The sequence below is a fragment of the Camponotus vicinus genome, unplaced genomic scaffold, assembly GCF_025532165.1.
Source record: "Camponotus vicinus isolate PSW18456_S1 unplaced genomic scaffold, iyCamVici1.0 SCAF_11, whole genome shotgun sequence".
NCBI lineage: Eukaryota > Metazoa > Arthropoda > Insecta > Hymenoptera > Formicidae > Camponotus > Camponotus vicinus.
In genome coordinates, this window is record NW_028141947.1 from 16,345,109 (window position 1) to 16,358,164 (window position 13,056).

The 13,056-nt window shown below is 37.7% G+C and overlaps 1 protein-coding gene across 7 annotated transcripts in view; it reads right to left on the reverse strand.

Moving 5' to 3' along the window:
* The window catches only part of Eip74ef (Ecdysone-induced protein E74), a 178,843-nt gene that overhangs the window by 42,869 nt on the left and 122,918 nt on the right, over positions 1 to 13,056 (reverse strand). The window lies entirely within an intron of this gene.

A 13,056-nucleotide genomic window follows, 5' to 3' on the forward strand; every position in this document is an offset into this window, starting at 1 on the left:
CATTTGTATATCGCTTAACAATTATGTAATATTCTTTCACTTACTAATCATTTGCATTAAATGATTAAATTATTAATATTTTAATCGTCGGATTGAATTAATTAAATATAATGTAATTATTATGAACACTAGAAATTGAAATCTTAAATCTCGTTCGCTACTATAACAATTTATGATTATTTAATATCAAACTATTTGATATAAATTTGTCAAATTTTAATCGTAAAATAAATTCTCTTTTTTTTCTATTTAATATTACATATCATACCTCATTACATATTTTACTCTATTAATTTATTTCGTTAATTTTCTTTATTTTTTAAAGATGTACGTTCGTACAAAAATAGCGAACGATTATTATACATAATTTGCGATATGTTTTCTATAAATAGCACGATATCCATAAATAGTTCCTTTTTTATTTTTATCTGTATATTATTTTAATATTTTAAAATGTAATCTAACGACAGTATTTTAATGTTTCCGAACAATAGCGGACTTGAGACCGATTGATAAGTCTGTTCCTAATTAAGGTCCTTAATTAATTAATTCGCCGGCCCGACTCGACTGCGTGAAGGCGCCATTATACGGCGTTAGCGTCTCTCACATTAACGGATTGCCAAAGCCGGAAGTTTCGATAGCGGAAACGACGCGCCGTGCTTGTGTGAGCGACCCACTTCGACCTCCTCCAACGAAACCGAGAGTGCTCCAAGGCGCGCGCGCGCGCATGGATGTATGTATCTGACAGTACAACAGACGCGTGTAGGTGTTTCGCGCGAAAGAGAAACCCGGTTAGCGCGCACAAAGAGAAGAGCCGGTGTGTGTTCTCGACATTCTCGCTTTTCGCAATTTTTACCTTCATGCTTAGGCCGCACACACATTTGAATTCTCAATAGATCCATACATTTAATTAATCTCCTTTCCGTCAGCATCGCCTCTAATTTATGTCACTCGCACCCACGCATTCTGCATATTTATTTGGGAGCAACACGCGTTACATTTGGATCTTTTTGCAAATTGCCATATCGATTGGAATTTCTTTCAACGTAATCGATACTGAAAGCGAGAAAGAACATTTGCAATTTCCTTGTAGATCGTTGTATAAGATCTTTGTTATATTCCTGCTACGATTATTATCCTTATTGTAATATAGGGTTAGTGACGATGACATTGTGAAATTCGAGAGACACTCGTAGTCATCGAACCGTGACCTATATTCGAACTGACGCCGCTACAGGTGACACTTTCCTTCCTCTTTTAAAAAGATGGAAACGACAATACGCCGACCATGACCCATTTTCCGGGCTGAATAGTTTCCTATTGTCCTGGAGAATTATCTCCAGAAGACGAGCTCTATATCTGAATAAAGCGCTTACGCCCATTTCCTTCGGCGGATAAAAAAAAATTGGTACAGAAGAAAAGGAGAAGAAGAAAAACAGGAAGAAAAAAATTGAATACAAATAATTCTTTCGTAACAGCATGATGAGATAGTGAAAGATTTTTACAAAAAATATATGAAATAATATTAGAGCAGCTAGACACCCACACAGACATTTTTTTTCATTTCAACATAACGAGTATACCTATTTTTTTTACGATTTCAAAAACCCCTATTCAAAATTTTCAATTTAAAAAAATACCGATAAAAATATTTTCACTTGTACAGAAAATTCTCAAGTGACTAATTGAATTCTTGTACGTTCTCGATGCATTTTCTGTAATATTAAAAGTTATAACTCGCTTTAGAAAATATTTGAGATAAATAAACTTTATAAATTTAAAAGACACGGAAGCTACATGGCTTCCTGTGGTGCCTTTTAACATTGACATGTTGGATACAAAGCGAAGGAGAGACCCACATTCAAACAGACTCCTATTACCGCAACAATGTCTTGCGTAAAGGAAATGGGAGGAAAAGGATCGAGGAGAGAGGAAAAAAGAAAGATACCTGAGTGGGCGCGTGTGTTTTACAGGGGGGTTTCGCGACGGTCGGATGAATTCTTTTCTCACGGGGGTGGGCAACCCTTCCCCTCTCATTAGGGCGTAAAATCGGGGGCTCTCCGGCAAGTACCGTTAAAAGCGCGCGCGTAGGATCGCGAGAAACTGGGTTATTTCATTCTCTCGGGATCGTGATCGACACGCATCTAACGGTATCGTCTGGAATTTCAGGTACCGAGGGCGAGATGGGTAACGCCACATGGCCCACGAACCCTTAGACACTTATCTCGTTCGCTGCCTGCTTTCTTTCTTCTCTTCTATCGCTTTCCCATCCCTCTTCGCAATAGAATTGTTTATTCACCGAGCATTCCTTTTTTTTCTAAACAGTCTGGCACAGTTTCCTTAAGAAAGAAATTCTTTTTTTTACGGATATATAATTGCCAATTCTTTTCAACTTACTTTCGCTTCCTTTGAACAAACAATACTACTAGGGATAGTTCGATAAACTGTCAACTGTTTGGTGATTAAATGTTCAAGAAAATTTATAAGGATTTCTTTTCGAAGATGATGTACAATTCTCTTTTTGCTTTTCTTTCCTTCTCTCTCTTTTATTATTCCATGTTATTTAATTATAAAATGTTTAATAAAAAGATCCCTTTAATTGCCCTTAAATAATATAATAAATACTTTTTTTTACACTTTTAATTATATTTTTATACACTTAATTTACACTTTTGTTTTTACTATTTTCTTTTTTGGAAAAAATATCGAGTTTTTTATAAAACATAAAAAGTTGCCATTTTATTTAAATAAATAAAAGCTCTTTTCTCATCTGAAACAGTCGAGAGATATTTTCGCGGTTGCCTCTATTCGGATTAAATAAAATTATTTTATCAAATATATATTATATATCAATATTTTTGCTATATGATATAATAATAATTTCAAATCAACATGATTTTAATTAAAATCGTGTTGCTTATATACGAAATGATACCTATTTGGAAGAAGAGTCAGACGTTATTATGTGCAACGTGAACGTCTCTTTTACGTTTTCTCTTCCAGCGAGAATTCTCTTGGGTGTGAAAAATATATCTCCCGTTGGAGAAGTTGAATTAATCGGCAGAGCCAATTAACTCGAGTCGAAGGAAGGCGCGGTGGACACCTCATCGTAGCCTCAAAGTCCAGTTGTTTCTCGCAAAGAACTCATTATGTAAGCTAACGACGTAGGAATCTAATTTCTTAATTGCGCAACCCGATTGGAACGTTACCTCATCGCGGTGTTCGACGAGAACTTTCCTTTTTTCCCTCTAAACGAGTTCTTCCTCCTCCTCCGGGAATCGATGGCACTCGCGTCGATCGGGGAACCGATTGCGACAATCCGCCAAAAAGATTACCGGCGACCAGTTCGCGAATTGCCGGTCGAGGTCGCTTAATTCGCGCGCGTAAAGCGAGAAGGAGGATGCGGGAAAAGGGTGTCAAGGACAAGCGGCGGGAACGTCGACGACGACGTTGCGTCGTTCTCTCGCGAGCGAGCACCAACGGGAGATATTGTACTCGCTTTGGATTGGAAAATAGTACGTATTCTCGTTGCATTGTGCAATGCCACGAGCGGCACGTAACGGCCATCCCGTATAAAACGCGCGTATTGCATAATGTTAATCGTGCCGCGGCACCGTCGCCGATGATGATATAATAACGCGGGCACGAGCGATATCATCGCCCGTTAGGTCTCTCTCTCTCTCTCTCTCTCTCTCTTACTTGTCAAATGCACCAGCCGGTGGTGCGCGCGCGCATGAATACGAATCGAGTAAATGAGCGGGTCAGTCGGTGACATAGAGAGTAATTGTGACAGTGGGCCATGGTTAGATATAATATTCCTCCGCGATAAAACCAATGTGGCGTGATAACCGAATCAATTCCATTCGGCAATTTTTAGAAAAGAAGTGAATGAAACTTGTTGCTCCGAAAACATACTCCCCATCTCGCAGATAGTTGGCTATTTTTATAAAAATTATCTGTTGTAAGATAATATAGAATAAAATGTAGTAATATTTAGTCTGATAATCCACGTGCCTTATGGTTACATATAAGCTATAAATAGCCTAGAAATTTATATCACCGATGTTGACCGCATATTAATCTGTGTCTAGCTTGCAAGCATGAAGAAAAAGAAAAAAAAATGCCTCGTCACGACAGAAATGTCATATTTATGCCACAATAATTGCATACACTTTTGAATCCCTTCCTCTCCCCTTTTTCCGTACAACGCGAGCAAAACTCGAGTTGCATCAGCGTAACGGAGCACCCTTTATATCCTCGTCATCCCCTTGTCCCCCTTTCCGGTCAGATTTCAAAAACCGAACAAAAAGCGCGAGAGCGATTAACACGGTTTGCGCGTCTCTCCGCGAAAGGCGAGGTGGGAGGGAAGGAAGGGGGAGGACTATACCCTACGTCTCGTTGCTATAATGGTCTAGGCGACTCTAGCGTAGGCTCACCTAGCTCACAATACGCTCTACTATGTAGGTCAGGGCTGGTGCATTCAACGACGCGCGCTGCTCTTCCTCTATGCACCGTTTGCGTACACACGTAGAGCTCCCCGTCTCTTCACTCTATCTATAACGGGTGTCCCTTTTCGTTCCGTCGTTTTTTGTCGTCGTCGACTCGGTTCTCTGACTCTTGAGAATTTTGACATTAATCAACAACTGTCGGTGAACATGTGTCAATTTTGACAACACGTGTATTTCTGATAAATATAGATTGAATGATATCTCTTATCATCAGCGAAGCGTTTCTTCTAAAATTTCAATTTGAAAATTTTAATTTTTTTTTCTAAATCTTTTTTTTGGATAATATATATATAACTGTAATAATATATATAGCTAATATATAATATTTATAACTGCGAAATTGTGTCTGTTTCAAGAATAAAAGTTAAATATAAAGCAAAGCTCCAAATTTACAAGTTTATAACTTTAAATATCTTGACAAGAGAAAAGATATATAAAGAAGTTGAATAACACTAAATATTTTAATGTATATAATATACAATCTTAAAATCGAAATTGCAACTGTGCGTCGGTAAAGTTTTTGCATTCCTAATTTTCCCCAATAATTACCCCAACAAAATTCCTCGATAACAGATTTAGCGATTGCAAAAATTATCACAACAGCGAAAAATAATTTTTTTCAGGTAAAACAAAACTCCCTCGTTACAGCCAAAGTAGTTTTCCAACATTTCTGTTGATTCACCGATACGTAAAACTTGATTTTGTAAACGCTCGCGAAATCGCGAGTTCGCATCTAGCGCAAATTCCCACTTGTAATTTTCGGTAAATTAATTCCAGCAAGCTGATTCACTAAAAAATCCCTTCGTAACAAATTCATACCCGCCAGGGATAGATATCGGAAACATGTTCTGTGAAAAACAGATCGCAAATTCATGCAACCCGCTCGCACAGTCGAGTGCGTGCCGTTCGTTTTATATTCCCGACGCGCCATTACTTCCCTATCGATCAATCGGCATGTAAAATTTGATGCGAGCTGGAAATTAATTGCGCGGCCGCGTCGGCTGATTATTTTCCAGTCGTGATTGCAGCCGCCAGTTGATAATTAATGCGCCGCTTGTGGGAGATATCGATCGCTCTACAGGGTGTCCCTATCGAGCGACGATAGCACCGTTAATTAGGCGCTTCGCCAATAACGATCGTGATACCCGATTGTGCGAGATCGATCGGGTGAAAAGTATCTTACAAGCTCCCCGATATCGTCCATCGATCGATCCATCAAACGTTTAGCTCGCGATCAGATATATATTCTCGAATACGCGAATATCTATTCTTACTTGTATGGTTTTTATCGCCGCATTATGTGATGATGGTGCATCTTATCGTGATGCAAATCGCGCGCGTTTCACCCTCGAGCGATTTAATCAAAATGAATAAATCTTGCGCGACGTTTCTCTTATTAAAGTGAGAACTTTGCCTCCATTCTTTGAAAATTAGCGCTATCAAAAATACACAGTACTGGCAAAATCGTAAGATTTACAGATGATTATGATATAAAATCAATTTTTGTTAATAAAAATATAATGGAAAGCTGTTTTTCAATTTTTGATATTAAATATCTTGATAAATATATTGAAAAAAAAGTAATAAATTAAAATTAATATGAAATTATATAATATGCATTAATTATATTATATTTGCGATCTTTCTCTTGCGCAATCGCTTGATTTCGAAAATATTGAGTTGAATTAATCGGGAATACAATGGTGCCGCGATGTCATGCAGCTGTCTTAGAACACCCGGTTTATATATGTATACACGGCCGATATATTCCGAATATCCCACGTTCCTAAAACGATTTTACGGCTTCCTCCGCACGAGTATCGAATTTCAATGATTCGAGAAGCGTAAAGAGTTCCGCTTAGCAGAACCAAGACGCGCGTCTTGTTCCTCCAAGTACAAACATAAAGTTTATACTTCAACATTCCCATTTGTTTCCTCCAGATTATAGAAAGGGTAAAAGCCGAAGACTATAAACTTTATCCTAAATCTCAAACACTAATCCATTAATCATAATCCCCAAATATACATATTTTACTCGACGTATGATTTGAGTCTCAAACTTTGAAGTAAGAAAGTTTCAAGTAATAAAAAAATAGAAAATTTTAAAAATATAATTATAAAATATATTAAAAATATAAATAAAATTTAAAAATAAAATTATAAATATTAAAAATATATATTAAAATTATATTAAAAATATATAATTATTTTTGTGATGTGTATTATATATAAAAGAATGCAACACAATTGAAAGTAAAAATTTACTTTCAAAACTGAAGCTTTACGTAACTTTGAAGACATACTCTTCGTGTGATCGAGTGGAGAATATAATATATATAAATTTATATATCTAAAAAAAAACATGAAAAATCGGGCTACTATCTCCAATGAATTTTTTCCCTCGAAAAGAAACCAGGTCGCGTTTTCGCGAATGATAAAGGAACGCGGCGAAAGATGGCGCGAACGGGACACCCGGTAGACGAAGGTAAGCGTCGCTGTGCCAACGTTCCAATAACCACCCGAGAGCACAAGGACAGTCTACCCTAGTTTTCCTATCGCGACCGCCTACAGCACGTCGTCCTTCACCCCCTCCGCGCGCGCGCGCGCGCACGCTTGTCACCCTGCCTCTCTCCCCGTCGTTCCCGCGGCATCTCACTCTCTCTCTTCCCCCATCTCGGCACCCGCCGCTCCTATTCTCGTGGGCACACTCTCTTCCGGGCCGATCGGCGTGGAAAATGCCGCGAGAAATCGATCCCGGCCGGACGGAGCGGAAATTCGTGAGGCGTGAGACCGCTCACGGGGTAAAAGGGTGGACCGAGAAAAGGGCGAACGAGGGTAATCATCGTCCCTCTTCTTGGTCAAAGACGCAGGAAGAAGTTCTTGGTTTCAAGGAGGAGGAAAAAAAAGGCTAGCGTCGGATCGGCGTTGCTTTTCCCTCTCGGTGACTATAAAAAAAAAAATCTTAGCGGAGGTTGTAAAGACGATCGGTGGTGGCGCGAGTCGGTAAGCGGAATAAAAAGGGTGCGAAAGATGCGAGGGTCTGAATCTTGCGAGTCGAGAAAAAGCAGAGAAGCCCACGAGCTTTTTTGGCGAGCGAAGGAAAAAAAAGAGGAGGCGCGCGGAAAAAAAAGGAAGAAGAAACGAGGGCGGCGCGAGGGAAATTAAGCGTGCAAAGAGCGGCCGCGAGGGGGTCCGCTCGCAGGATGTAGGTCAGTTTCGCGAGCGCATTCGGGGATAATTTTAAAATTGCACTTGAGAGAGATCCGCGCTCGATATTGACATCCTGTTGACGTCCCTCGCTCTCGTGATTCAAAAGAGCTATATTAACGGATGTGTTACTTCTTACGGTTGTGAAGGCTACGCGCCGGTAGTTTTATGATTTCAAATTATTCAACTACCAGATGCTGACGTACACGGTCGTCGTGAAATGCACGATTCAAGATGTAAGGATTTAAATGAATACGATTTTAATTAATAAATAAAATGATACTGATGTTATAGAATATAAATTTGTACATGTGTGGATAAAAGAGAGAATGTAAATTCCCCTAACATTCAATTTTCAACTCTTCATATCCCTACATCTTGCAACTCTCTGTTTCAAATCGGCAACTTTCACCTCGCAATCGCTTATAATCGATGATTCACAAATCTCGGTCTAGTTAGTCATACTTTATCATTGCACAAATGCAAATATCAATTATCAATATAATGATTTTAGAACACAATCTAGTAACTAGCGTACGTCCTCGAGAAAATAATTTGTGTGTGTCCAATTAAAATATCTCATGTATATAAATAATACAAAAAAACTCGTACTTTTCGTCAAATTAGCATATTTAATTTTCGACTAGAAAGTGAACCGACTACTATTATTCTGCGACTTGAAGGAATAAAAAAGTACTTGAATATAGAACGCATTCGTATCTTACTCAAGTATATAATATAAAAACTAGATCGGAACATGTCGATTTGTAGAGCCTCTAATACTTTGATTCGTGAAAAGTGAAATCGCACATTGTCGTGCGAATAAAATGGAACCTAGAGATTCGTAGATCGGAAAGGAATGGAAAAAGCAAGCTGCTGCTGCTACAAGAGGGTGCGAGCAGACAGGAAGCGAGTCCTTCCTTCCTTCCTTCCTTCCTTGGCGGACCAATATCCTGAATCACAATGAGCCCGCGCGTTTCTTCGAACCATTAGCTATTTAAATACAAACGCCGACGACCGTTGCGTTTCATCATCTGCAGCGCGGAAATTCTTCATCAATCATAGTCCCAATGAATATCAGGTATCTTCAATCTTACCATGTTAAATAAACGACTATATTTACGTATCTCATCCGCGATATTGTACAATTGGATAATTGCTTTAGAAATTATCTAGAGAGCAAATCTGACGATGTGGTAACCGAAGAATCGAAGGAAATCCCTTTATAAATAAGGCGACAAACGTGAACGCACGTCCCTCGACGTCGGACTCGGGACTATCCCAGGTTAACGACATCATCCGGTGCTCTTCAGGGCGTGTCCAGACTCTCGTTTTCTTTTTTCTCGTACCGTAATCCGCCAAGAAAAAAAGGCGGGACGAAGGCGGCAAGAAAGGAGATGGAGCAACCCCCGTGAGCGCAAGTCCCTGATTAACCCTACGGTCGACAGACGCCGCGTTTCCCCCCAAGGAGGCGATCGAAGCATCTTCATTTCCTGATTAACTCGCCGAGCCGCTCGTATGTTCCGAGAGAGAAGCGCAACCGGAAGTAATCCGTCTTCCTCTCGCGAGATCGAGAAGGGGAGAGAAGAGCAGGGAGAAAGAGAGCGAAGGAGCGCAAATTCGCGCTTAGAGTGATTTAAAGATCGGAGTTATTTACCTTCCGACTTTCCTCGTTCCCCTTCTCTTCCACCTCTCTTACTACAAATATTATTCGTTTTATTCTCCCGCGTCTCTATCCTATCTTTGCATGCGATGCTATTTTCCTCTCCCAAGAAAAACAACCCGCCAGATTTTTAACAATGCGTTCGTTCGTGAAGAATGAAGAGTAACAAGTGAAACCGATCGATGCCGAGATTGTTTCGAGAATCTTGCAAGTCGCTGTTAATGAGCATCCATATTCATAACACGTTGCGCGTTACAGCATTAAAATGCAAGGCGATGGACAGCGAGCGTAAATTATTATGCATTTGCCGGTGCATCGAGAAAAATTTAAAGATCTATTCAGGCATTCAAATGATTTTCCAAATCCACACAACTCCAACTTTGCAATTATGTCGCAATTATGTTAATGTCGATGCTAATGTCGCGTGACAATATTTGCGACACTATTTCATTTGCATAAATAGATATATACAGGGTGTCCCGGACTTAACGAATCAACCGTTAATAGCAGATTCCTGAGATCATTTGGAGACGAAAATCTTAATACCAAAATGTTGAGGAAGATGTAGTTTCGGCGCTACAAAAGATTAAAGATTACCAATCGGCGCGTTACGTTCTCCTGTGCTCAGAGACATAGATTTTTTTTATATCGATTGAGGAGTCAATATAAAATAAAAAATAGGATTCTGCAGTGAGCGCGATTGTATCTTCGACAGTAGTCAGTAGTTTGAACATTTTTATAAAGTCTTAAGTCCGGGACACCCTGTATTTATAATACACGTGTATACGTATATGTATATCTATTAATATGTCAAACGCTACAACAAAAATGTGTATATAAGCAATTTTAGACATACATGATTATAAATTAAAATTGTAAAAAGAAATTAAGATTGTAAGCAATATTTAAATATATATCGAAAATACGAGTCGATAAACGCCGCTTTTCAATCAATTGGCCGAAATCGGACGCGACGTTATAATTATATGCTTTCACATAATTTCATCACCTAGAGACAATTCATAATTTCACTTTATCTGATTACGTGGCCGACTTATCTCGCTCGAGAACCTCACACTCGACACAATAAAATAATTTCTGCCATCCTTCTCTCTCTCTTTCTCTCTTTCTCTCTCTGCACGTTGGCACACTTCTTACGCGCGCGATAACGATTTTATCTGATAACGCGCGTTACATTTCGGAGAATCGGTGCGATGATTGTTGACCAGAGTTCGCTAACCAGAGCAGGAAGTATGCGATGACTTTCGCGGAAACTGCCGAGACGACCTCGACGGCACATGCGATTAATCTTCCCTTGTATTCCTTCTCTCTCTTTCTCTCTCTGAAGATTAAAATTATAGAAGAAGAGAGACAGAGAGAGAAAACGCTATATGCAATTATCCCATTAGACAATTCCTAGCATACTCCTTTTAAAATCTTTATTTGATTCGTCTCTTCTTTTTATGTATTTTACTTTACTTTATCTTATTCTTGTACATTTGTTAGATATTTTCCTGCAAACTTAAATTTTAATCGAAATTATATCTAGCATTATATTAAAAAATTTTTTGACAATAAAAGGATTTTATGAAAATAAAGAATTATCGAAAAAAGAGAGAGGGAGAGAGAAAAATAAGCATTTTATGATAAAATAAAATTATCCTGGATGTCGAACAATGAAAAGGGTGTAATCGAAAGCAATGACTTTGAGTCGAAAATTATTTTAGTTACAAGTATAAATACAAATTTATAATTTGTACTGGTTACTTGTGAAAGCCTTCAAAGAATTATCGAGAAAAAAAGATATTATAACTAAAAAAAATGAATGTAAAAATCAAACAATGTAGTAGAGAGTGTGGATAGTCGGAAGCTGACGACAACGGAAATAGTTCCAGTTACCGGTGTAAACACCATTTATAATTTTGGTAACCTGACATTTGAAAGGCCTTGCTACCAAGAATAGAAGAAAAGATAGAAAAACTATCAAAAAAGCCGGTAGAAAAACAGAAAGAAAGCTCAAATTATTACATTTTTGTCTGCGTTTTATACCTATTTCCTTTGTCATTTCCTTTATTTTGTCGGTCTTCTTGACTTTCTCCGATGATTTCTCGAATGGATTGTAACGAGAGCGAGAAACGATGACGCGTTGTTTGTATTCTCGATTTTCGTTCATCGTTCCAGGCCCAAAGGGTTCGGAAAGACGACAGGAAAAGGGTTCATTAAAGAAAACGGTACTTTTTCTAAAAAGGATCTCTAATTTTTTTCCTGATGCTGCATAAAAAAACGATGAGTAATAAAAAGTCACGTTTAAGCATCCGGATGCTTTCTTTTTCTTTTTTCTTCGCATACGTGATAGAACGCTTTTTTTTTAATCGACTATTAAAACCCTGCCAGCTCGATGATTGTCGGCTTTATTAATCGCGCTTTTATAAGATTAATAGAGCGACTCAACTTCGAGACGATTAGGTTGACAAATTTCACCCTTTCTTTCTTTTTTATCTTCTGCCGAAAAAAATATTTATTTTTCAGCAAACTCTTACAGTAACGTTTGAAAAGATGACAAGGGTAAAATATGTTGGAAAATAAAGTGTTATTTCCCCTTCTTTAAAAAACTTTTATTAACAAAATAAAAAGTCAGAGACAGTACCATTATATTAGCAGGCAAGTTATTGTTAAGCTCTGTGTTATTCTGGTCAGTTTTCGAAAGGGTTAAGAATGTTTCCGTTATATTGCCGTTATATTATATTTTCCGTTGCTGCATCGTTTCCGCAGAAATTTTTCGTTATGAAAGCGTTTCATAAAATTACAAAAATCTCAAAATGAGATTTTCTAAAGGCACGCGAAAGAACAAGCCAATAAAATTCAAGACGCGATAAAATAATATAAAAATGTAACACGAGAAATATAACAGAGAATAAGACGATGCATTAATATATCGCATGATAATATTAATAGCTAGGAGATTTAAGCAAAATCAGATATTAAATGTAATTGAAGGAATTGTTGCATTTTATGATCGATTAAAAAGTAAATACACAAATTAAATGTACATGTTTTTCATATTTGTAAAATAATCTGTTTTCGATTATTTGATTTTTTTAAATAATTTCAAATCGATATTTCCACCCTACAGTATCAAGATTAATAATAATAATTTTTATGTAATAAGAGATTAAAAATGCAAGATTTATCGAGAATAAAATTTACAAAATGTAGACAAAGAAAATAAAATCTCTATCGTCATTTAATTTCATATAAAGAGGGAAAGAGAGAGACTGTTTAAAAAATGTATAATATTAAAATTAGAAAGAGAGGAAAAACGTAATCATATCATTTCAACAATTTTATTTAAAAAGGCAGAAATTAATCGTTTAAGCAAAAATTTACGTTTAAAACTGTTGAGAAACGATTAAATTCTCCTTCCAACTCTGAATATTATTAAAAAAGCTAACAGGAAAATAAAGCAGCATCCGAAAACACATCGCGATCAGTCGAGAAGTTTTATTTTTCCGAAACTTGTTTGTACATGTAAAACGATATCCGGTGTATCCAAGCAGCAATGTCGAATTTCGATCGAGAGGACAATCGGGCCGAGAGAGATCGAACGAGTCGTACGAGCGATACGCGAGAGGCTCTAATTTTGTTGGGGTTGGGGCAGGTCACAAGGTATTATCTGAC